This window comes from Rhincodon typus, chromosome 8, assembly GCF_021869965.1.
Source record: "Rhincodon typus isolate 14 chromosome 8, sRhiTyp1.1, whole genome shotgun sequence".
In the NCBI taxonomy this organism is placed as follows: domain Eukaryota; kingdom Metazoa; phylum Chordata; class Chondrichthyes; order Orectolobiformes; family Rhincodontidae; genus Rhincodon; species Rhincodon typus.
This window is the reverse complement of record NC_063339.1, coordinates 38,946,138-38,969,970: the sequence shown is the minus strand read 5'-3', so window position 1 is coordinate 38,969,970 and position 23,833 is coordinate 38,946,138. Positions and strand designations below refer to the sequence as shown.

The 23,833-nt window shown below is 37.6% G+C and overlaps 1 pseudogene; it reads right to left on the bottom strand.

Annotated features, from left to right (window-relative positions):
• Nucleotides 1-23,833, bottom strand: part of LOC125483712 — a 75,693-nt pseudogene that overhangs the window by 34,426 nt on the left and 17,434 nt on the right.

Sequence of the window (23,833 nt, the reverse complement as noted above, 5' to 3'; positions counted from 1 at the left end):
TGTTTAACTAACTGGCCATAATTTTTGAGGAGGTAACAGAATGTGTTTATGAAGGCAAGTCTTGATGTAGTATACATGGACTTCCAGAAGGCATTTGCTTCAATGTCACACAACTGACTTGCAAGCAAAGATTCAGCTCATGGAACAAAAAGCACAGTAGCAACATGGATATAAAATTGGCTGAGTGACAGGAAACAACGAATAACAATTACTGGCTGCTTTTTTTGGGCTGGGTGAAATGTTGTGTGGTAGAGTTCCCCAGAGGTCAGTTTGGACCCTTGTTTTCCCAAATATAAAAGAAATGATCTGAGCCTTGGTGCACAGGGCACAATTCCAAACTATGAAACCTGGAATCATTGTTAACTATGAAGGGCACAATGTAGAGAATCAAAAGGAGACAGGTAAGTTAGTGGAGTGGATGGACAGGTGGCATCGGATGAAGTGTAATGTGGAAAATGTGAGGAAAAACGTGGACAAACAATATTTAAAAAGTGGTACAATTCTAAAGCAGAGTCCTGGGTACTTATGTAGTCATTGAAGTTGAGAGGGTAGCAACCAATAAAGTATACAATATCTTAGGAGAGTTCTTGTGGTGTAGTGGTAGTGCCCCTACCCCTGAGCCAGAAAGCCCGGGTTCAAGTCCTATCTGCTCCAGAGGTGTGAAGTAACATCTATGAACAGGTTGATTAGAAAATACCTACAATATCCTAGGTTTCGTTAACAGTGACACAGATGCCAAAGCAATTTGTATAAGACATTATTCGTCTTTAGCTAAATATTGTGTCCAAACCTGTGCACCAAACTTCAGGAAAGATGTGAAGGCATTGGAGAGACTGCAGATGATGTTTGCGAGAAACATTTCCAGTAATGAGACATTTAAGTTCTGACGATAGATTAGCAAAGTTGGAGCTGTTTTCCTTAGAGGAGAAAAGGCTAACAGGAGATCTGATAAAAGTGTTGAAAGGAAGAGAGGTCTGGAGAGAGTAGATTAGACAATAGTGTTGCCACTTATGGATGGATAGAGAATGAGAGGGCACAGATCTAAAATAATTAGTAAAAGAAACAGCAATGATATAAGGAGAAACTTTTCACACACTGGGTTATTAGCATTTGGAATGCTCTGCCACAGATTGTGATGGAAGTAAATTCAACCTTGGCGTTCAAAAGGGAATTAGGTAGTCATTTAAAAGGAACAATATGTAAGATTACAGGGAGAAAGCAGGAGAATAACACTAATCAAGATTCTCATTTAGAGCACTCGTACAGATGCAGTAGGTGACATGGTTGCAGTTTAAAAATTCTGGGATCTGTTGTAGTCACTTATTCCCTTTAACGGTGAGGCTATTTGGAAAAGCCTCACCTCTGGACAATCAAGAAGAAGGTCCCCTACTCAAACAAATCTGTGTCCTTATAACATATTTTGAATACACATTGCAGTCTCAATGGGTACTGCTGGCTGTGTGGTTAAGGCGCATATGTACTGGGATTCAGCAATTTAACTGCTGTTGAACTTTTAAGAAAGACCCGCCTTACCTGATCGTGTCACCATTCCCCTTCCTGGGATACACATGCTATCACTCACCGACATTCCTGGAGCCTGATATAGGGGAGAAACATCAAGGAACCTGTTTGACATTCACAGCTTGTCAGTCAGATTCAAAATGGCAGCTGCCACTTCACCAGCAGAATGGATAGCTGGCCAATGTGCTCGACAAGTTAAAATACCTGTCTTTCAATAGACTATTAAACTGAGTTCCTCTTTAGCTTTTCTCATTAGATGTGATAACAATGGAAAATAACTTAATCCCTAGGTTTCACTTACCCAAGTCCTTTCAAAGCAATGTCCTGCTGTAAACCAGCTGTTCGCCCAATTACAGAAATGCCTGCAATATTAAAATAAGTTTTTGGCTTCACAATTCAGTAGTTGCAATTATAGAACACCGACTCATTCTAGATACCTGCTTGGCACACAGCAAGAAGTCAGCTTATTCAATTGCAAATGAGAGTCAGGAATTTAGTAAGTGCTCTCAGCCAGAGGGAATGCATGGAATAATCTTCTAATATATAAAAAAAACTCCCTGAATACTAAGTACTGTATAAGGTTAAGGTAAATATAATTCTATTCTGTTTGTTTTAACTCTTTCATGCATGAATCAATTGTTAATGTTTCAAAACAGCATTAAGTATTTCAGCAGTCAAATAAAACAGATTGGCACCTTTCACATTGTAACATGCTTGATTTTCTGCCACAGCAGCAATGCACTATGAATGCATAAGGTGATTAAATGGCTTGAAAACTGATCACTACTTTCACCATTAGTCATGCAAAGTGGAGATGTTCTTAAAGGGTTCACCTACCATGATGAATAAAGCGTCGGACTACCCCAGACAACTGGGCATCTTCATTAACATTTAGGAAATAGGGAAGCTCTGCCATCATTTTATCTTCCTGAAATTAAAAATAATTGGTTACAGTTCCATTCTCAGTGTTTTTCTTGAATTAAAAGTCAAATTGCATTGCTATTTAAATAGGAGATTCATTCAAAATCAATATTCACTGTTTAAGGCAATTTAAATTATTCGCACTTAATGGTTTTATTGCTGTGCTTGTATTTGGATTTTCACAACTACGTTAATGTACAGTCATGTAGCATGTGCTGCTTTGAAAACAGATTTGACATTTATTTGAATTTTGTTCTACATCGAACTTAAATAAATTTAAACAGATCTATTCTGTTTCACTCTACAAGTTTGAAACTCTTATATTGTGTTCTTCTGAAAATAATATGTAAATAAAACATTGAAACACAAAACGAGCTTTAAACCTCCACAAAAGAAAAACACAACACCAAAACTCTTGACGCATGCAGATAGAGCAGATAACTCCTGACTTTGCAATTTTAAGTATAATGTTGCTGCATAAATTGCCCACTACATTTGCTCAAAAATATTTGCTCAGAATGTAGTAAAATATTATGTCAATAAATAATTACCTTTATAATATAACTATAATGCTGCTCCCATTCCCTCTTTGCTTCTTCCAGTTTCTGCTGCCATGATTTCTGCATCTCTTTCAATTGTCGGTCATTGTCAACAATTAATCTTTTCGGCACCTCTGTATTGAATGATAATGTTATTTATCTAATAAACATCCCAAACTGAGTTCATCATAAACTAACTGCTATAACTAGGGCATCACATTTCATAAACATGGCATCAAATCTGTAAAGAATTTGTGTTATTAAATTAACATTTAGAAAGTAAATCAAGTAAGTAAATCAAACAACAAGGTGCAGAGCTGGATGAACACAGCAGGCCAAGCAGCATCAGAGGAGCAGGAAGGCTGACGTTTCGGGCCTAGACCCTTCTTCAGACCCTTCTTCCTACTATCTCTGAAGTAAATCAAACAAATTGATTTCCAAAATTTGATTTGATTTCCAAAAATGATCATTCAGTAATTTTAAGAAAGTGAAAATCCAAATGATATTAATCTGAGAAATACAGAAGAATCATGATGCTGACATGACTAGTGGAAAACTGCACTACTGCAATAGAAGGTATTTTTTCCGCCCGATTGTAATACAATTGAAAACGTCCCTGACCAACAACAATTAACTTCAAATTGATCACAGTATGTAATAAGTGGGGCCAAATTTGATAATCACCTGTTGTGCCCAGGAGGCTAAATTGTTTTTCTTTAAACTATATTCTTTTGCTTATTCTTTTTTGGACTTTGCTGTATTGACAATATGGCTGTTGATGATCACTTGTTATCAGTTGATCACAATTTTGAGAAAGTTCTGGTCTCCAATAATATAGGGACAAGAAGCTTACATCAACTTACTGGGATGTCACACACCTAGCATTGCATAGACATTCCAATCCAACCAACATTAAGGAACTGCAGATGACTTGCTACTCTAGCCACTCTGAACAAAGATAGAGCTATTACAATTCTTTATATCTAAGATAATGCTAACATGCCCACAGTAATTTGAGGCAATACCCAGTGGGTTTTGAAAAGATGCATCAAGGCTGTCTGATTAACTAAAGTGACTGACAAGGCAGAAGTCAGACCCCAGCTGGAAGACTGTTTAGGGCCCCTTATCTAAGGAAAGCTATACTGGGATTGGAGGCAGTTCAGAGGAGGTTGTCTAGGTTGATATCAAGAATGAAGGGATTGTCTTATGAGTAGAAGTTGAGTAGATTGGGCCTCCACTCATTGGAATGTAGAAGAATATAAAAGACTGAGAGGCAACTTTATTGGAACTTACAAGATTCTTAGAGGACTTGACAGGGTAGATGTGTGGAGGTTGTTTCCCCTTATAAGGCTAGGACCAGCGGGCATAAGCTCAGAATGAAGGGTTACACATTTAAGAAAGAGATGAGGAGGAATTTCTTCTCATAGACGTCCATGGATCTGTGGAATTCTTTGCCACAGAGGGTTGTCGAGGCTGGGTCATTAAGTATATTCAAGGCTGAGGTAGATAGATTTTTTAGTCAGTAAGGGAATCAGTTATTATCGGGAAAAGGGAGGAAAGTGGAGTTGAGGATTATTAGATCAGCCATCATCCCATTGAATGGCAGGGCAGACATGTGTTGAATGGCCTACTTCTGCTTCTGTGTTTTATGGTGTCATGGACTTAACTGGGAGTTCCAGTCATGTGACTGAAACTGCGTTTTAAATCAGTACAGTCAAAAAGAAACAGCTTCAAGCTTAGCTATAGTGTGCTGTTGGTCTTGACATCTTGTAAAACATGATTTCCTGGAAGAATCCTGCATTCTACCTGAGAAGTGAACTAATTTACCAACTTACAAGAATTATTTTGCATCCCCTATGAGTTCCTATGAAAAGGAATCCTACCAACCCAACCAACTGCAAGAACTCACTCGACATTGGCTTATTAGGCTCTAATTCACATGAACTAATGCCTTTTTCTAACTAATACATAATTATAATGCCTTTTAATGCTTTATTTTTCTTCCCTATCTGTTTCTGTGCATAATTGTTATGAACAATTACCCTGGGGTTTTAACGTATTAATGCAAACTTGTTTGATTTAACTCTAAGGAATTTGCTTTGGGTCATTTTAGAACAGGATTTGGGAAAATATACATCCACCTAATTTAAAAAGGAAAAGAAGTAAAAGAAAAACTAAGAACCAGCTATGTTATGGACAGAACAGGAGAAGAGTAAAATTTCACTTTTCTCTCTTGTATATGAAAGAAATTGAGCCCAGCTTCAGAGCTGAATCCATTAAAATAAGCCAGATGTGACCAAAATGCACAAAAATCTGACCAGCATTCAAATTAAGACAATGATTCTGAATCAGCTACTGATTGGAAGCCTGGAAAGGCAAATTTCCATGGGTGAAATTATTTTATTACAAGTAAATGTAACTGCAGCAAATTCTCTTAATGTGACTTTAAAGACCTCAATCTCAATCTAGAGCAGACAGAGGAATCAGAGCTAAAATTAATTGGTTTACTTAACCCAGGACTCCAGCCTAATTTAGAAAATGGCTCATAATGCTGGGAAGGAGGAAACTATGGCAAGCGCTTCAGGAAGGAGAAAAAGAGTGTTTCAGCAGAAAGACAGGGAAGCTCAGTAAAAAGAGAACAAGAGAGAGCATGCTTTTCAGAAAAAAAACAAGTGCTGGAGATGAAATTAGAAGCCCAAAAAGAGATTAAATAAGATAGAGAGAACTGGCTGCTTCAAGTGAAATGGTTTGAGAATGTTTCAGACACTGTGCCTCAAGAATTCAAACAAGTCCAAAGAAACAGGAAAAGCAGAAGGCAACCAGAATTGTCTGTTCAACTTCCCATAGTTGAAGAGTTCTTGAACAACTAAAAGGGATAAATTAAGAGGAGATAAGTACCACACTAAGAAAGAGAATTCAACGGTCATAATCTCTGAAATATTATCCTAGTCATATGCAATTTGGCATAGTGCAAATCAGATTAGAGGAATGAATTCATGGCTCAAAGGCTGGTGTGAGAGAAATGGATTCTGGTTTGTAGCACAGTAGCACAAGTACCGATGAGACACTCCACTTGAACTGTGCTTGGGCTGATGTTCTTGCTGACCCCATAACTCGGGAAATAGAAGGAACTTTAAACTAAATAGTGAGTGTAAGGGATCAAAAGACCTAGTAAATAAAAGAGTAAATTAAGGCTAAAGAGAACTTTGCTAATACAGGAAATTATAAACAGCCCATAACAGGAAGAGAGAAAGAGGGAGATTAAAAATTTAAGAATAAACCAACATATAAAACTGGAATTTACAACAAGTATCTGAATGCACATAGTATTACAAAACTGGATGAAGTTACAGCGCAAAAAGAAATGAATAAAAGTGATCTAGCAGCTATTACAGACTCATGGCTGCAGGATGACATGGATTATGACCTGAATCTTGAACAGTAGAAGACATTTAAGAATGACAGGAAATGAGGAATAGGTGGGGAGGTAGCTCTGTTCATTAATGCTAATATTAGCTCAAGAGATGTGAGTTAACCTTTGCAGCTGTGATCTGACAAGTGTCTGGATCCTGATGGATTTAACCCTAGGGTCTTAAAAAAAGTGGCTTGTGAGATAGTTGATGCATTCCCAGAGGAAAAATCCTATTTAAAAATATAATATTTACAAATGAATATACTGGTTGTACTGGAGCTCTATTTTGATATATATAATATAAACTGGATAGGTGTGTGTCATTTGTAAGTTTTACAGACTTTTCCTTCTGGGTTGGTTTTAATTTTCTAAAATCCCTGGATTAAGGGATGGTCCCATTAGATTGAACGATAGCAAGAGCAACTCCTTTATTCAAAAAGTGAGCAAGACAGAAAGCAGGAAACTACAGTTAGCTTAATATCTGTGGCATATTAAATGTATTGTGGAAAATAATAGCTCCTGGAATACAGAGTAGCATGTTTTCATGAATAGAAGGTTGGATAGATAACAGGAAGTAAATTAGGTAAAAAAGGGTCTTTTTCAAGTTGGTAAGATGTATTGAGTAGTTTGACACAGCGATCAGTGCTGGTATTTCAACTGTTTACACTTCCTATACATGATTTGGACAAAAATATCATCACAAAATTTGCTGACACCACAAATGCAAATAATTTAGCAAGAGGACATAATGAGGCTTCAAAAATATATAGACAGGTTAAGTGAGTGGGCAAAAATGTTATAAATGGATAATAATATGGGAAAATGTGAAACTGTCCATTTTTGGCAGAAAGAATCAACTAGAAATATATCATGTAAAGTCGTGAGAGATTGCAGAGCTCTGAGATGCAGAAGTAACTAGATGAATTACAAAAGACTAACATGCAGTTACAAAAAAGCGCTTAGAAATTGTAATACCATTGAAAATTAAATTAGGGAGGTTATTCTTTAGTTTCACAGGGCAATGTGAGGTCACACTTTGAGTATGATGAGTATTGGCGATTATATTTAAGGAAGAATGTAAATACTTTGGAAGCAGTTCATAGAAATGTTACCAGACTAATACATGAAATGGCTGGGCTGTCTTATGAGACGAGGTTGGACAAGTATCAGTTTTCGATACAGATTAGAAGAGTTGGATTAGGCGATTTGATTAAAACATATGAGGGGGTTTTGACAGAGTAGATGTGGAGAATATAATAATTCCTCTTATGGGGTATCTAGAACTAGGGTTCAAGGCTTAAAATTAAGATTTATGCATCATAATACAAAAGAATAATGCATAGGGCCATGAGGCTTTGAAATTCTCTTCCTGAAAAGGTGCTCGAAGGAGAGTTTTTGAACATTTTTAAATATGATAAATTTTTGGTAAGCAAGGAAGTGAAAAGTGAAATGAGGTTGCAGGAATGTGGTTTTCAGGTTACAATCAGATTGTTCATGGTCGGACAAAATGGTGGAGCAGGCTCAAAGGATCGAATAGGCCTATCCCTGTTCCTTGATTATATGTTTGTCCAATAGTTTTTCCTAGATGTATCAAAGGGGTCTCAATAACTAAAGTGATTCAATTATGAGCTCAATTGCATGATGGAAAAAAAAAATTGGTGTTTAATTATACAGCATTGATTTATTTCCTTCGTCTGCTTTTGATATTAGTACAGTAAATAATAATATTTAGTTGTAGTCTGCCTCTAATTTCAATTCTCTTAAAACTTAATTTCCAAAAAGAATCCTGTAATTTCACTTAAAATGTGAGGTAATTCTCATCCTATGAGAATAATATCGCTGTAGCTTCAACTGCATTCATTTGCATTTGAGTTTCTACAAAAAGGAACTCTCTCAGAGCAGCCAACTGAGGGAATTCACAGAGCTCTACTTCACATTTTTTTTTAAAAATTGCATTAATTTAAGTGATTTCTGATTGTAACTTTGTATTTTTTTTTCCTTCTTTCCTCCCTGTATGCTTGTGTGTGCAAGTGCGTGCTGCAAACTATTGCCCTGCATTTTGAAGGTCTTAATAAATTCAAATTTGGTTTTAACCTTAAAGAACTTACTGTGGCTCATTTTTAAATTGGACTTCACAAACTGGTTTTCCAGAAACACACCCCACCAAATTTCAGAAGGGAAAGGGAAGGGGAAAAAAAAACAAACAGAAATAGCCATTATGGGCATAAGACGAGAACAATAACAATGGTTCAATTTACTTCTCGCTCTTGTCTGTGAAATGCCACATACAGGTGGAGGGATCATAATACATGATTAACCTGCATTTGTTCCTTCAGATGCAGATACTATGGAGACTAGGCGCTGCCTGATTATTGAAATAATTGCAGCATGCAGCCAATGCTAAGCACACTGTTGAATAGCAACATGCCTTAGGAAAAGCAAAATTGTGAGAGGACAAGCGAGGCGACACCTGTCAAAGTTAGTCTACACCTGTTAAAGCTGGCAAGGATTATGTGGAGATTGCATCATTTTACTTTTCTGCATTTTTGATTGTGGACTAATGTGAAAAAAAGCCAAGGAGTGTCAATGTGAGTTGTGTTTACACTGTTGTCTTTACAGGGGGAGGTGTGATAAGACAGCATGATGCCAGGATGTGTGTATTTGGACAGCAACAGGTAGCTGATTAGTTATATGACACCTCTCTGCTTGGCTCCTGGGCAACGGAACAGCTTATGTATGAATGATACAGTGGCAGAAGTTTTCCAGGCTGAAAGAAGTAGTGTCTGTCTCTATATCTCTTTATGGCAAGTAACTCAAGCCTGAAGACAGTTTTTTTTCCCCTCACCATGTTCAGTAAGCTGTTTCCGCTAACCAGTGACCGTGAAACTGAGTAATTAAAGTGTAAATCCCCTGTGTCTTTGGCAAAGAGCTGAGAATCTGCAAGGAAGGACTTTGGAGAACAGAAGATTTGGAAGGATAAAGGAATGTCCCATCTAAGCCTGAAGACTGGTTCTCTTCAATTGTGATTCCCTCGTATTTAATCTTCCATTCAAAACACCTGGGCTTTTTTGTTTATCTCTATGTATGTCTGGGAATTTCTAAAAAGCAGGTTAGAATTTTATCTAGTAGAGTCTGATGTTAATAGTTTATAGCTGTTCACCTATGGTTGGATCTTACTCATTTGTAATAAATGAGTTGTAGTTCTTGTCAGGTACAGGAACCTGGTCAGTGTTTTCTGTTAACCTGGCACCATCATACAGATAAATTTGGGACTTTGATTAAATCAGTGACTTTTCTGGTGGCCCAGAGAATAGTGGAGCTTGAGAATCAGCACACTTTACCAAGTGGGTCCCAACAACTTTGACAATTAGAACAATTAGACTCTGTCTGGAGAACTTTTCAAAGTGTTTTTCACATGATAAAGTCACGTAAATGGCAAAACATTCCAGAAAGCTGGCTTCAAGATTTTTTTTAGCACTGCACTGGAAGCCATAGTGCTGAAAGTGGAGAGAAACAAAAGTATCATCTGTTCAGCTGCAAAGACAAAATTAAACATAATCTCTCATATTGCATTCAGATCCTCAATGATCTCCCTTATACACCAGTTGATGGTGAACTAGGAGGTATTGGAGATATCACTTGATCCAGCCTGGGAGGTGACAGATCATGTTCACAGCCACCTTCTCAGCTTTGTGAAGGGTAGGTCGTGCCTCACAAACCTTATTGAGTTCTTTGAGAAGGTGACCAAGCAGGTGGATGAGTGTAAAGCGGTTGATGTGGTTATATGGATTTCAGTAAAGCGTTTGATAAGGTTCCCCATGGTAGGCTATTGCAGAAAATACGGAGGCATGGGATTGAGGGTGATTTAGCGGTTTGGATCAGAAATTGGCTAGCTGTAAGAAGACAGAGGGTGGTGGTTGATGGGAAATGTTCATCCTGGAGCTCAGTTACTAGTGGTGTACCTCAAGGATTTGTTTTGGGGCCACTGCTGTTTGTCATTTTTATAAATGACCTGAATGAGGGCATAGAAGGATGGGTTAGTAAATTTGCGGATGACACCAAAGTTGGTGGAGTTGTGGATAGTGCGGAAGGATGTTGCAGGTTACAGAGGGACAGAGATAAGCTGCAGAGCTGGGCTGAGAGGTGGCAAATGGAGTTTAATGCGGAAAAGTGTGAGGTGATTCACTTTGGAAGGAGTAACAGGAATACAGAGTACTGGGCTAATGGTAAGATTCTTGGTAGTGTGGATGAGCAGAAAGATCTCGGTGTCCATGTGCATAGATCACTGAAAGTTGCCACCCAGGTTGATAGCGTTGTTAAGAAGGCATACAGTATGTTAGGTTTTATTGGTAGAGGGATTGAGTTTTGGAGCCATGAGGTCATGTTGCAGCTGTACAAACCTCTGGTGCGGCCGCACTTGGAGTATTGCGTACAGTTCTGGTCACCGCATTATAGGAAGGATGTGGAAGCATTGGAAAGGGTGCAGAGGAGATTTACCAGGATGTTGCCTGGTACGGAGGGAAGGTCTTATGAGGAAAGGCTGAGGGTCTTGAGGCTGTTTTCGTTAGAGAGAAGAAGGTTAAGAGGTGACTTGATAGAGACATACAAGATGATCAGAGGATTAGATAAGGTGGACAGTCGGAGCCTTTTTCCTCGGATGGTGATGGCTAGCACGAGGGGACATAGCTTTAAATTGAGGGGTGATAGATATAGGACAGATGTCAGAGGTAGGTTCTTTACTCAGAGAGTAGTAAGGGCGTGGAATGCCTTGCCTGCAAAAATAGTTGACTCGCCAACTTTAAGGGCATTTAAATGGTCATTGGATAAACACATGAATGATAATGGAATAGTTTAGGTTAGATGGGCTTCAGATTGGTTTCACAGGTCGGTGCAACATCGAGGGCCGAAAGGCCTGTACTGCGCTGTAATGTTCTATGTTCTATGTTCTATACTTCCAATGCCACTCTCTCCCTGCTCTGAGGCTACTAGTCTGCTAGCATCAAGTGGCAGGTTTTGGTAGTGACTTCCTTGGTGAAGAAAAGACATCACACCTACTGTTCATCATTGAGGTAAGAGAACTGCTCGCTGAACATCCTGAGTGGATTCGAAAAGGGGGCAGAAATGTCACTGAAATAAGAGTCTGTGGCTCATAACTGCTGCCTTCAATAATTTGGTGTCTTTAGGATTTCTAACTTTGCAGGACTTACTTCAGGAGATGTCATCACATGATTTCCTGCCGTTAACTCTCGCTTCCCCAGAATCTTGCCATCGGTTGCCCAAAATGTGCATCGTCACAGAAATCTGTCTTCCCAAGTCTTTTCAACTTGCCCCCATTTTAACTTTTGAAAATCTGGTCACCTTTTTCGCAGAGATCTATTCTTAAACTCACATTCAGCTGTGCACGGTAAAGACAGTGTGTTAGCTGGAGTGATTACCTTTCAAATAGATAGTGATGTGAAACATTTGAGTCCATTCTGGTGTGATCCCACTGTAAATTTAGCACAATCTGTCAGAATAGACATAATCTGGACTGTGATCCACCTACTCCAGCTCCCAACTTGGACATAATCTTAAGGAAATCTAAGGTTGATCATGCTGGGTGGTATAGGTGTATAATATTGGAAATTGATCAACCTAAATCTTCAGAAAGAAAATAAAGAAAATGCTTAAAACATGTTGTTGAAATAGTGGAGACTATCCCTTTTGAATATTAAATGCCTTCAGCATGTTCTGGACCTGCTGAAAACCCAATGTCAATCCCATTACAGTAGGTTAGAAGTGTCACTGGGGTCTGAATCACATTATCAGACCTCGACTTTTAAATCCTACAAGTTACTCAAATCATGCCTGTCAGATTAGCGCAGGACTCATATGTAGAGTACCAAGCTGCCTATATTTTAGCACTCTGCTTCATTCTCATGGGCTTTAGCTTTTGCATGTAAAATGGAGGAGCAGCACTTTACAGACTCAGCCCATTTGCTTTGCCATTAACTCTTGTTTGCCATTTGACTCTGAGTTGTATGCTGAAGGTTCGGTGGCTATTTCCTATCCTTTATTGTACCACCCCGCATGTGCCATGAACATTTTAGTCTCATTTCCACACCATCTGTCTTGCATTCAGCTAAGGAACCTATAAGTACACTGACCCAATGACATATTAAAAAGTCACATGGAGTCAAACATGTTGATATATATACACTACATGTTTGCTTTCTTATGCAAATACCTAAATGTAAAACAACCATCAAAATGTATCACATTACCTGCAAATTAGAACAGCAAGAAGAATAGTTGTTAATATAATGCTACTTAACCTGTTTCAATATTGAATCTGTCCATAGTGATGATGCCTTAAAGCTGATTACCTAATATGAATTGAAATATATCAAAGGATTTTATTTGTCTTGGTCTGTTGTTAGGTAAAAAGAAAGATGGATCAAGATGCTTGCCTTGGCTCAGTGGTAGAACCTTTGCTTTGTAAGCAGGATTGGTCTGGTCACCGTTACACATCAGCACTAAAACAATGGATTACTTCATTACTTGTGGTCTTGGTGTACTCAAATTCATGCCCTTATTTCCCAATCTTAAATCTGTGATTACTCTCAAAAATATCCTCAAAGGTATCCTGTGGTTGTCAATGGTGCTATTTATATGCAACTTCTTTCGTTTATAATGCCTTATCTACCTTCACCAGAAAGGAATAATAAAGCAAAATGTGTCAAAATTTAGTCAAATAGATAATGAAAGCTATCTCCAGAGTGCAATAATTAAGTAAACATAATGTGTGAGCATCATTCAATAGCAATAATACTGCCTGGGCAACCATAGTTACTTATTCTTAACCTGAATTCTGAATGCTCAATATGTTTTAGCTTGTAGTCTTGTCAAAAGTTGAGTTTCATACTGAATGGACAAAAGAAAATTACTGCAATCAAGTATAGTAAAACAAAGACAGTATTAAATCATCTCAATGGCTAAAACCTTTTAAACAGTATTATCAGCATGGTAGTATAAATATATTAACTTGATAACTGTTACCATGGGATAACCCACTGATTCCATCATACTACACTTTTAATACATTCTCAACCACCTCCACAGTGGTATTCAACTAATGCACAGTAAAATAATAAATCAACCTTGCTCATCAGTGTGAACATCTCCAGCTTTTTCCAGGTCGCCAATTCTTGCTTGCAGCCTAGTATTATCCTCTTTCAGATCCATGAGAAGCTGCTCAGTTAGACTTTCATTAATCACTGCTCTGGATATTCTTTGCTCTTTAAAGACAAGAAATGTGCAGATGATGTGTGCGCCATTGGCTATAGGCTTGCATTATTATAATACATAACTGCATTACACTGTATCACACCACATTATTTTAAAATCTCTAAGTATCTTTTTTCAACATGTAATATTGTTGCATGGCAGATGGGCATCAGAAATAGACAGTCGTCTCATTTGTGCTATTTCTATAGGATCTTATTGCAGTTGAAGATGCCTCTTTATAGATGAAAATCATAGATCTTTGTGTTTTTAATATGTAATGGCATTGAATAAAAAAGTTGAATATATTTTAGCGCTTCATTACATACATCTTTTCACCTAGTGCTTGATATCCCTATTCTCCTGAGCAAGGCAGAAAAGTGTAGACTGCAGCTTGGATGTTTGCGTAGAAATCTAGACATTGTTATGTCAAATGCATAATACATGTATTAGTGAGACTATTCTTTCCATTTAGGAAGGATAAACATAATTTTCAACATCTTGACAGATGGGTCTTATCATAATATAATTGAATATTATTCTATCTCTGGTTACTATTTTAGAGTAGCTGTCAGCACAAGTACTGGTGAATTCTGCCATACAATCATTAGACTAATGCAGCTTTCAGTGTATATATCTTAGCATTGTAGAATCTCTACAGTGCAGAAAGAGGCCATTCAGCCATTGAGTCTGCATTGACCCTCTGAACAGCACCCAAACCCAGCCCAGTACTCTATACCTGTAACCTTGCATTTATCAGGATTAATCCACCTAGCCTACACAATATTGGTCCAGATATTCCAGTTCGGACAGTCAGAGCCAAGACATCCAAGAGATAAAAGTCAAGATCTACATGAGTTCTGCTGCATTAAATTGACATGAATTGTCCAGCAAGTTTAAATTTTCAATGGGCAACTTTTCTGATCCTGGGACTACCCAAAAAAAGTCTCCAACTTTGTGTTAAAGCTGGAGATTTCGGACATGGGCTGAGGAGTGGCAAATGGAGTGGCAAAAGTTTGATAAATGTGAGACATTTGTATTTTGATAATACAAACAAGGACATGACTTTTACGATTAATGGTAGGCCCTGAGTAGTATCGTAGAACAGAGAGATCTAAGGGTTCAGGTACATCATTCTTTGAAATTCACGTCACAGGTAGACAGGATGGTTAAGAAGGCATTTAGCACACTTGCCTTCATTGCTCAGACTTTTGTGTGTAGGAATAGCGACATCATGTTGAGGTTGTACTGGATGTTGGTGAAGAGGAGTACTTTTTTATTCAATTGTGGGCGTCACTGGCTAGCCAGCATTTTATTGCCCATCCCTAGATGCCTTTGAACTGAATGGCCTGCTTGGCCATTTCAGGGGGCAGTTGAGAGTCAACCACACTGCTGTGATCCTGGAGTCACATATAGGACAGGAGAAGTGAGGGTGACAGATTTCCTTCCCTGAAGGACATTAGTGAACCAGATGGGTTTTTCCAACAATCGATAATGGTTTCATAGTCATCAGTAGATTCTTAATTCCAGATTATGAATGAATTCAAATAACTGTATGCAGTTATGGTCACCCAGTTATAGGAAGTACATTATTAAACTGGAGAGGGCTCAGAAAAGACTTACCAGGATATTGCCAGGAATGGAAGGTTTGAGTTATAAAAATTAGAAAGGCTTGGACTTTTTTCACTGGAGGACAGGAGGTTGAGGATGACCTTATGGAGGTTTATAAAATCATGAGGTGATAAGCTGACTGTCAAGGGTATTTCCCTAGGGAGGGGTAGTTCAGAACAATGTGGCATATTTTTAAGATGAGAGGAGAAAGACTTTAAAAGGACATGATGGGCAAATTTTTTACACAGAGTGGTTCGTGTGTGGAATGAACTGCCAGAGAAAGTGGTGGATGTAGGTATAGTTACAATGTTCAAAAGACATTTGGATAAGTTCATGAATAGGAAAGGTTTGGAGGGATATGGGCCAAATGCAGACAGGTGGGATTGGTTTAGTTTGGGAATATGGCCAGTGTGGACTGGTTGGACATAGCGGTCTGCTTCCGTGCTGTGTGATTCTATGAATCTATGACTCTATTTCTTATCTGTATAGTTACCCAGGAAATGTAAAACAGATTAAAACCATGGCCAACAGCTGTGTAATGATACAACTGACTCATTTAACTCCTCCTAGATGCCCTGACAGCTTTACCCCAACACCTTGACTCCCAGATCCAGCCTGACAAGACACCACTACGCCATTTCCTTCCGACTTCCATGCGCTTAATACTGGAAACTAACATCTAAACAAAAACTATTGAATCAGGCCTACTAGTATGTGAGAACAGAAGAGATTTCAATGTAGATCATTAAATAGAACTGGAAATTTGGCTAAGTAAACTAAGCATTTCAGATCCATCATCTAATATACCAGCTCCTTTACCAAAATGTTTGTAGTAAATCTACCCTCCCTAAATGTAACAATCTATTCCAGAGATTGATGACTGTTTGTAAAATGAAGGACTTCCTAACAGCTAAACTATTTCCCTATTTTTTAACCATATCCTACCTTCCTCCCTAAGTTATTCAGTTTAAATAAATAGTAGTGTGGGTGGTTTGATCTTTTTATTATTTCATAACCTCTATGATTTCTCCCTATAGTTTATGCTTTCCTAATGTTAAATAGTCCCTGACCACTAAACTTAACCTGTTAACTAATGGCACTTAACTAGGTACTGATCAAAAGACTGTCATCTTGATGAACTTGTGACTAGGTGTTTGATTCTTCAGATTGAAAAGATGACCATCTTTATCACTGTGGGCAGACTGTGTAGTCTGTAATGGTCGCCTATGCGTGACTGCTGTCTGACTCTAATGGGTTCTGCAAGCTCTTTTATTCACTCTGCTGTACATAATGCTGTTCTCTCTAAGTACATCACTCACTAGTAAGGAGATTCCATCCCAGTCACTTGCACAAGATGGCTGATGTCTCTAGTACATTGTGGCTTTTTTTTTAATCACTGTCTTATTATCATATCCATTCTCATTATAGCTTGCAAATATTTTCCAGTCCTGTCATATTTCCCATCATTTGAAGGGACAGTTATTACAGATGAGGCTTGACATTTGCTCTGCTTAACATATGGTTTGCATATTTAGTTTCATATTCCATTGTCCTGGCAATGCATTTTAAGACCCTATTTCCTTTCAGAACTACCTCCCCAAATTGCTATGGATTTTTAACTAATCAGGTAATGAAAACCACTGCCCCCTTTCTTCTTAACTCTTCTGTTTAGAACTTCTCCATCCAAATGCATTATGCCAATCTACAAGTGTTAATGGATGTTCACCTGATGCAGGCCTGCTCTTTCATCTTATCAGCTGTAAACTATCCTTTCATGGTTTTTTCACTAATGTAATCAGTTCACTTGCATGCTTGTATAAGTTTTCCTCAATTCCTTCGTCCAGATCACTGATAAAAATAATAAAAAGCAATTTGTGTGATACTTATAATAATGACTAGGCCACACACAGGGACTCAGGGACTTCACCATCTGTCTATACTGAAGAACAGATTGTGAGGATCAAAATGCTACACATTTCATTAAAAGTGGCTTTGTTATTGATTTGGAGACAAACTTAGAAATAAATTGTGTTGTTCTTTACCTTTCTGCAAATCGTAATGTTGACATGGTCTCATCATAATAGATGTCTGCTGGACTAATCATTTCAACCTGGAAATAATTCTTGTAGTAAATGATCAGTATGCAATAGTAAACGCAATAAATCATTATGAGTTAGACGCACATCTTTTAGTCATTTCAAAATTTGAAGAAGAGATACCAATAAAGATTTGTTCAACCATGCCTGTTTTTCATGTGAATTAAAAACAGTCTTTTACATTAAAAATTAAAACTGCCTCATGTGTCAATTAATTTAATTTAAAGTTCTATTCTAAATATACACACTGTACATGGGTTGAGGATTGATAGATGGAGTTTAATTTAGATAAATGTGAGGTGTTGTAATTTGGTAAGACAAACCAGGGCAGGACTTACATAGTCAATGATAGAGCCCTGGGGAGTGCGCTCAAACAGAAAGACCTAGGGGTGCAGATACATAGTTCCTTAAAAGTGGCATCACAAGTGGATAGGGTGTTGAAGAAGGTGTTTGGCATGTTTGCTTTCAGGACATTATGTTATGTCTGTACAAGAAATTGTTAAGGCCATATTTGAAGCACAGTGCACAATTCTGGTCATCCTGCTATAGGAAGGATATTATAAAACTGGAAAGTGTCCTCAAAAGATTTACAAGGATGTTTCAGATATAAAGAGAGGCTGGCGGCTGGATATGGTGGGGCCTTTTTTCCTGAAGTGTAGGAGACTGACAGGTGACCTTATACAGACTTATAAAAACATGAGAGGCATAGATAACATGAAAATCCAAGATCTTTTCCCCAGGGTAGGGGAGTCCCAAACTGGAGGGCATAGATTTAAGGTGAGAAGGGAAAGAGTTAAAAGAGACCTGAGGAGCAATTTTTTTCACACAGATGGTGATGCGTTTGTGGAATAAGCTGCCAGAAGAAGTGGTAGAAATGAGCACAATTAAACATTTAAAAAGCATTTGGACAGGTACATGGATAGCAAAGTTTTAAAGGGATATGGTCAAACGGGCCTATTGGACTAGTTCAGTTCAGGAAACCTGGTCGATGTGAATGAATTGGACCAAAGGGTCTGTTTCCGGGCTGTGTGACTATGTGACTCTATGATTCTAAAGGAAAAGGAAAAGGAAGTCTTCATTGTTCCGTTTATTGAAGGTGTAGTTTAGGGATTTTTGTGAGAATCAGTGCATTCTTGCCAAATTAATAAATCAAATCTCATGCCAAAGGCATTGCAAGACACAACAATATCCATTCAGATACGTCTGGATTTCAATACTGTTGAACTCTGGTTACTTTGGTACTTTTTTAGTCCAGATTCATGAAATATTTGCACTCCAGCATGTCAGATAAGATGCACTCTGAAATTGTGGGAAATCCCCTGTAAATAAAAGATCTCTGTGGTATGCTGTTCAGTTTCTGACCAGCAGGAGAACATTTGGGCCACTGCACTCAGCCACCCTGATTTTAATTTTTAAGGAAGTCCCAGGCTGGTGAACATGGGAAAATCTCAGATTTTGTGTTCAGCAGATGGAAAGATCAGAATTATTAAGGTCACCGTTTTGATAGGGAGAAGAGTCATGCTCATGTTTGTCACCATGTTATCCAGTAGTACCACAATGATTTATTTCAATGTGAGTTGTACTCCTGAATTATGTATTCTGAAACAAATGGGGAATGTTGTCAGCCAGTTTTCATGAAAATGATATCCTTTAAATATTTACCAAAGCATATACCAATTTCACTACTGCATACAGGATTATTAACTAATAAAATCAGCAAAGTAAGTTAGCATTCTGTTTAAAATCATAGCCCTTGAAATTATACAATATGGAAATAGGTTTAAAAGCTTAATACATTTGAAAATCTCCTTTCCTGCTTTTGTAGGGTTGCATTAATCCATTTATTTTGAAAGGGTAATGCTAATGTTGAATAGCAATTAAAGGAATTTGGAATGAACACCTTAAATGTTCATGTATATCAAACCACATCATAACTTCAAGGTCAATTATAAAAAAAAATCATTGTTATTTATTTGGAGGTTGGTTACTTTCCTTCCACTTTGGATTGCCAAACCCCATTAGTTTCTTAAATATTTGCAGGAATATTTTGGAAACATAACATTTACTTTTTGAAATGTTCTGTGTGTTTTTCTCTTACAGAATGTGCAACAATTATCTTGAGCTTTTTTGATTTTCTTTCTCTCCTATCCATAGACACCAAATTCTTGGTACTTTGCAAGCATGCTTCTTAACATATACATTTAAACACTTAAATCCCAATACTGGTTTCCCATGGTTACATTGGTGGGCAGAAGACTGGCAGAACTCCTGGAGAAAAATGTCTAATCAATTGAGAATTAGTTGACTTCCCACCAGTTTTACAACTTGAGACTGTGAAATCCCTGTTGCAGCATTAGTAATGCAAACTACGGATAACAGTCACGTCATTTCCAGTTGTTTTCTAATGTTCAAATATGTTGGCTTTCTGTAAACTAACACTGGATAGCAATCAGAATTAGAAACAGAAATTCCTTCTCCAGTCCCTATGCTAGCAGTAACGCCTAATCACTCCTGTAACAGAGAACAACCAATGAAGAACTGAGTAAGCACATTGCTGGCCTGTATGGTTCAAATGTTACACTTGGTCACCGAAGAGCTCTCAGAAGCTTATCTGCAATTTTCTTTCCTTTGTGGTTAGATGGACTGTGTTGCATAGTTTGCAAGTAGATTAACCCTGTTGAATTCTGTGTCATTCCGATCATGATATAGTCACTAATAAGTCTTAATTCTCTAAGCGAATGGGATCAGTTATGAAGTCTTGTTCATGAGCTAAATAAACTAGCTAACATATTACAACTCACTTCAGATTCTGAATATACAGCAAGTATGACCATAAAGCCCGACAATAGACTGTGAATGTGATACACTGATGAATGAACAGATACCTTACTTTATGACATTTACTATATAACAGTAAAATGAACTATTTTCCCTCTGATATATAAACAGCACAGGTCAGGTGTTCCAAAATGTATTCATCACTGAGCTACATTGCAGTTGCAAATATAAGTGTACCAACTTCTTCTTAATAAAATTGCCAAGTCTAGTTAGATGTAATTTGAAAAATTACAGTTAGAAGATTTTAAATTTATTTCAACATTCTTGAACTGAGAAAAAATAAATAAACACTTCAATGAAGTCATCAAAACTCACCATAATTGTCTTGCTGTTCCCTCTTAGTGCGGTGCTAAGCAACCTGGTAAGTACTGAATTACGATAGGGAATGTACTGAACTCTCTTGCCCACAGCCTTGTCCGAGAGGGAACTGCACAATATTTAATGAACAGTAAGCAGTTTCTCACTTTAACAACAGGTACACAAAGCCATCAAGACTTGGTCACACTGATGTTGTTTAGTAAAAATAAAATTGCCAGTGCAGATGTTAGGCATAAATATTAAAACTGTAAGCTGAACTCTAAAAGCAATATTGGTTTCATTTATTTTTTGAAGAAAGGTCAGATTGGGTTAAGCTCACCTAATAACATTTCCAAGAGTTGTTAGACTGAGATTGATTGCCCGTGCTTCATTGAACCTGTCAAGAGCAGCTCCTGCACTTCGTTACCTTTCACTGCCAGCCAAATCCACCAAGTTAATCTCCGAATGTTTTGTCATGAATTGGTTTGCAAACACCTGTTATGAATACTAAACAGTTATTTATTTCTTCATCAAGCTATGTCAAGGTAACTGTCAAGTTGAGTGGAATACGACAGATGCACTATGAATTGTGGACATAAAAATACAGATTAAAAATGTTTTAAGTAACATGTAAGTACATGCATGGTGTGTGGTAGTGGGAACCTTATTGCAACAATCATTGTGAGGTTAAAAGTAGGGAATATTTGGCTCAGTTTTCTGGAAAACATTTATACAAATATTTAAGCAACCATTCAACAAGTGAGGAGGCAAAAATTAAATTTCTGGTTAATTCCTTTCATGTGTGTTATTTTGTAGAATTCTAAAGGACTTGAAAGAATTAGATAGAGCAGCAAATCACAGCTGTTTTAAATACCCTGTGGCAGAATTATTCACTGCTCCTGAAAAATATATTGCTATTCAATAATACCCCAGCATTGAATGACATGATTCTAATTTAACATGGATATAGAATAAATTATGAACAGGAAATATCCTTGCAGTTGACAATCAATACTGCTGGATATAAATAATGGAGTCAATAGTGATAATTCACTTTCTTTTGTGGCAAAGGACACCAGCATCTCATCTACGGACACCTAATACGACTAACCTAATGGACAACCAACACAGATGTATAAATCACTGGAATTAACTGTTGAAGAACCAGGTAGTTTTGTTGTTTATACCACACATGGGGACCAATTCTTGGCATTGAAGCAATTTGGTTTTGAAGCAGTTCTGGTAATTAGGTGCCCAATATCACTGGCATGAAGCAGAACAAATGTCCATGGTTAAGCCTTTTTATATTTATATTGGTTAAATGTAAATGGGGGTTCAGGTCACTATAAAGTCTTCTATCAACTTCCAATTATATCCAAAGTGTTAACTTTTGTGCTATGTCACATGTCTTGTCTGCACAATAGGAAAACATCTGAAAGAAGATATTTACTATTAAACAAAACCCATTTAAAAATATTAATCTTCATCATGTTATCACTCATAATTCAAATACATGTCTGTACGTATGAGATATTGGAGGAATGAGTATGCAGAATGCCTGGGAGAGCATGAGATATAGAGAGTCATGGAAGGTTTGACAGCCTGATATTCATTGTTACAACTGGGTCGATGTTACAGCTAACAGAAGAGCCAAAGAGAGAGAAAAACAGTTTGACATTTGCCTGGATCAGTTACCATCCTGTGCGTACTTCTGGAGATTGAGGGCCTGATTCTATCCCTCTCCTACATCCCTGGAACAAAAATATGGCAGAACTTTATAAAAGAGGCAGGTCTGCTGACTTGCCATACTCAAACATCCCACTACCTCCTCAACACCCCAATCTTACATCTACTGTGCTTCTCTATGCACCCTGTTTATCTCATCCTCAAAGAAGTCTAAGTTGTAATCTAGAATTTCCTTTTCATAAAACCATCTTGACTTAACCTGCTTGAATTATGATTTATTAAATGCCCTGCTACTATTTTCTTAATATTGTCACCCGAACTGCTCTTTTTTACAGCTCTCCTTTAATCCAATTTCCTGTTTCCAGTTGCATGGTAATACAATGTCAACCCTAGGTTCAGTATTCAGTGACCATGCTCCAATGAGGTTATCTTGTGACAATTCTCAGCACAAGTAGAATTCATCAGGCAACCTACTCGCCCACAATATGGGACATTACAAACAAATTATGCAATGAAGCCAAAGCAATTAATGTGTTCTCAGTTTTGAAAGGAAAGGCACCTAATTACAAGCAATACATAGATATTGAGTAGTGTTAAGTTAGTGAAAATAAACTATTTGCAGCCTAAACAACACCCACCACTGAGTTTAATTGACATAAACTTTGAAACCAAGTTTCTCAGTGGAAAGTGCCTAGTTGGTGTTGTATGTGAAATAGCTTTGTTTGATGCCTTATCTAGAAAAAGAAAATGGCTACCATGCATGTTTTCTTCATGTAATCAAGAACAGGATTCCATTTCTAAAGCTAGATTGCTTTGTGGTTATTCAACAATAACTTTCCTCATCCAGATAAAACATAAGGTATGGAAACTTCCTCTCACTCCCCTCAACCCATTCATGATCCCCTCAACTCCTCATGATCAGAAGATCCTCATTCTGGGCTTAACACCTGACCTTTGATATTTGGGTTCCTGCTCTGTGAGTGTTGGTAACCAAGGGTTAATAGTTAACACCAGTGACATCATGAACAACAATTATAGTTTCCTAAAAATAATCTTTGTTCTAGAAAATTTGACAGAGAAGGTAACATGGCTCTATGTTCACGTTTTGGCGAGAATTCAGATTTTTGGTTTTGGCCTATTCAAGAGTGACATTGCCAACAATGAGATCTAGTTGATTTTAATGGCCAATTTGTAGAATAGAATCTGATCACCATGATGGAGAGGCGATAGGTTTTCCAGTGGCCCCAGGCTGTCACTGGAGAAGTGAGGGGATGGCTTTCAACATAAAATAATGGAGTTCCTGAGTGATAACAGTCAAATTATTGGGCTTGAACCTCAAGGCAAGGCAGGAATTAGGTGATGTAGAGTAACCTCACAGTAGTAAAGTTATTCCTCATAAGTAGCCAAATGATTGCTGTGCACTTCAGCACTACATATTTGTATTGAAAATTTCTGGTGAGAAAATTCAGGGATATTATCGTTTGGAACAGTCAGAAGTTTAAAGATCATACACAGTTTGGAACCATTCACAGTTTTGAATATATTTTTCCTATAATGAGACCTATACAATCCATTATACAATAAAAAATACCTACCATGTTTAATTGTGCAATCCCTACTAGCTCTGATAAATTATTATGTGATACGCA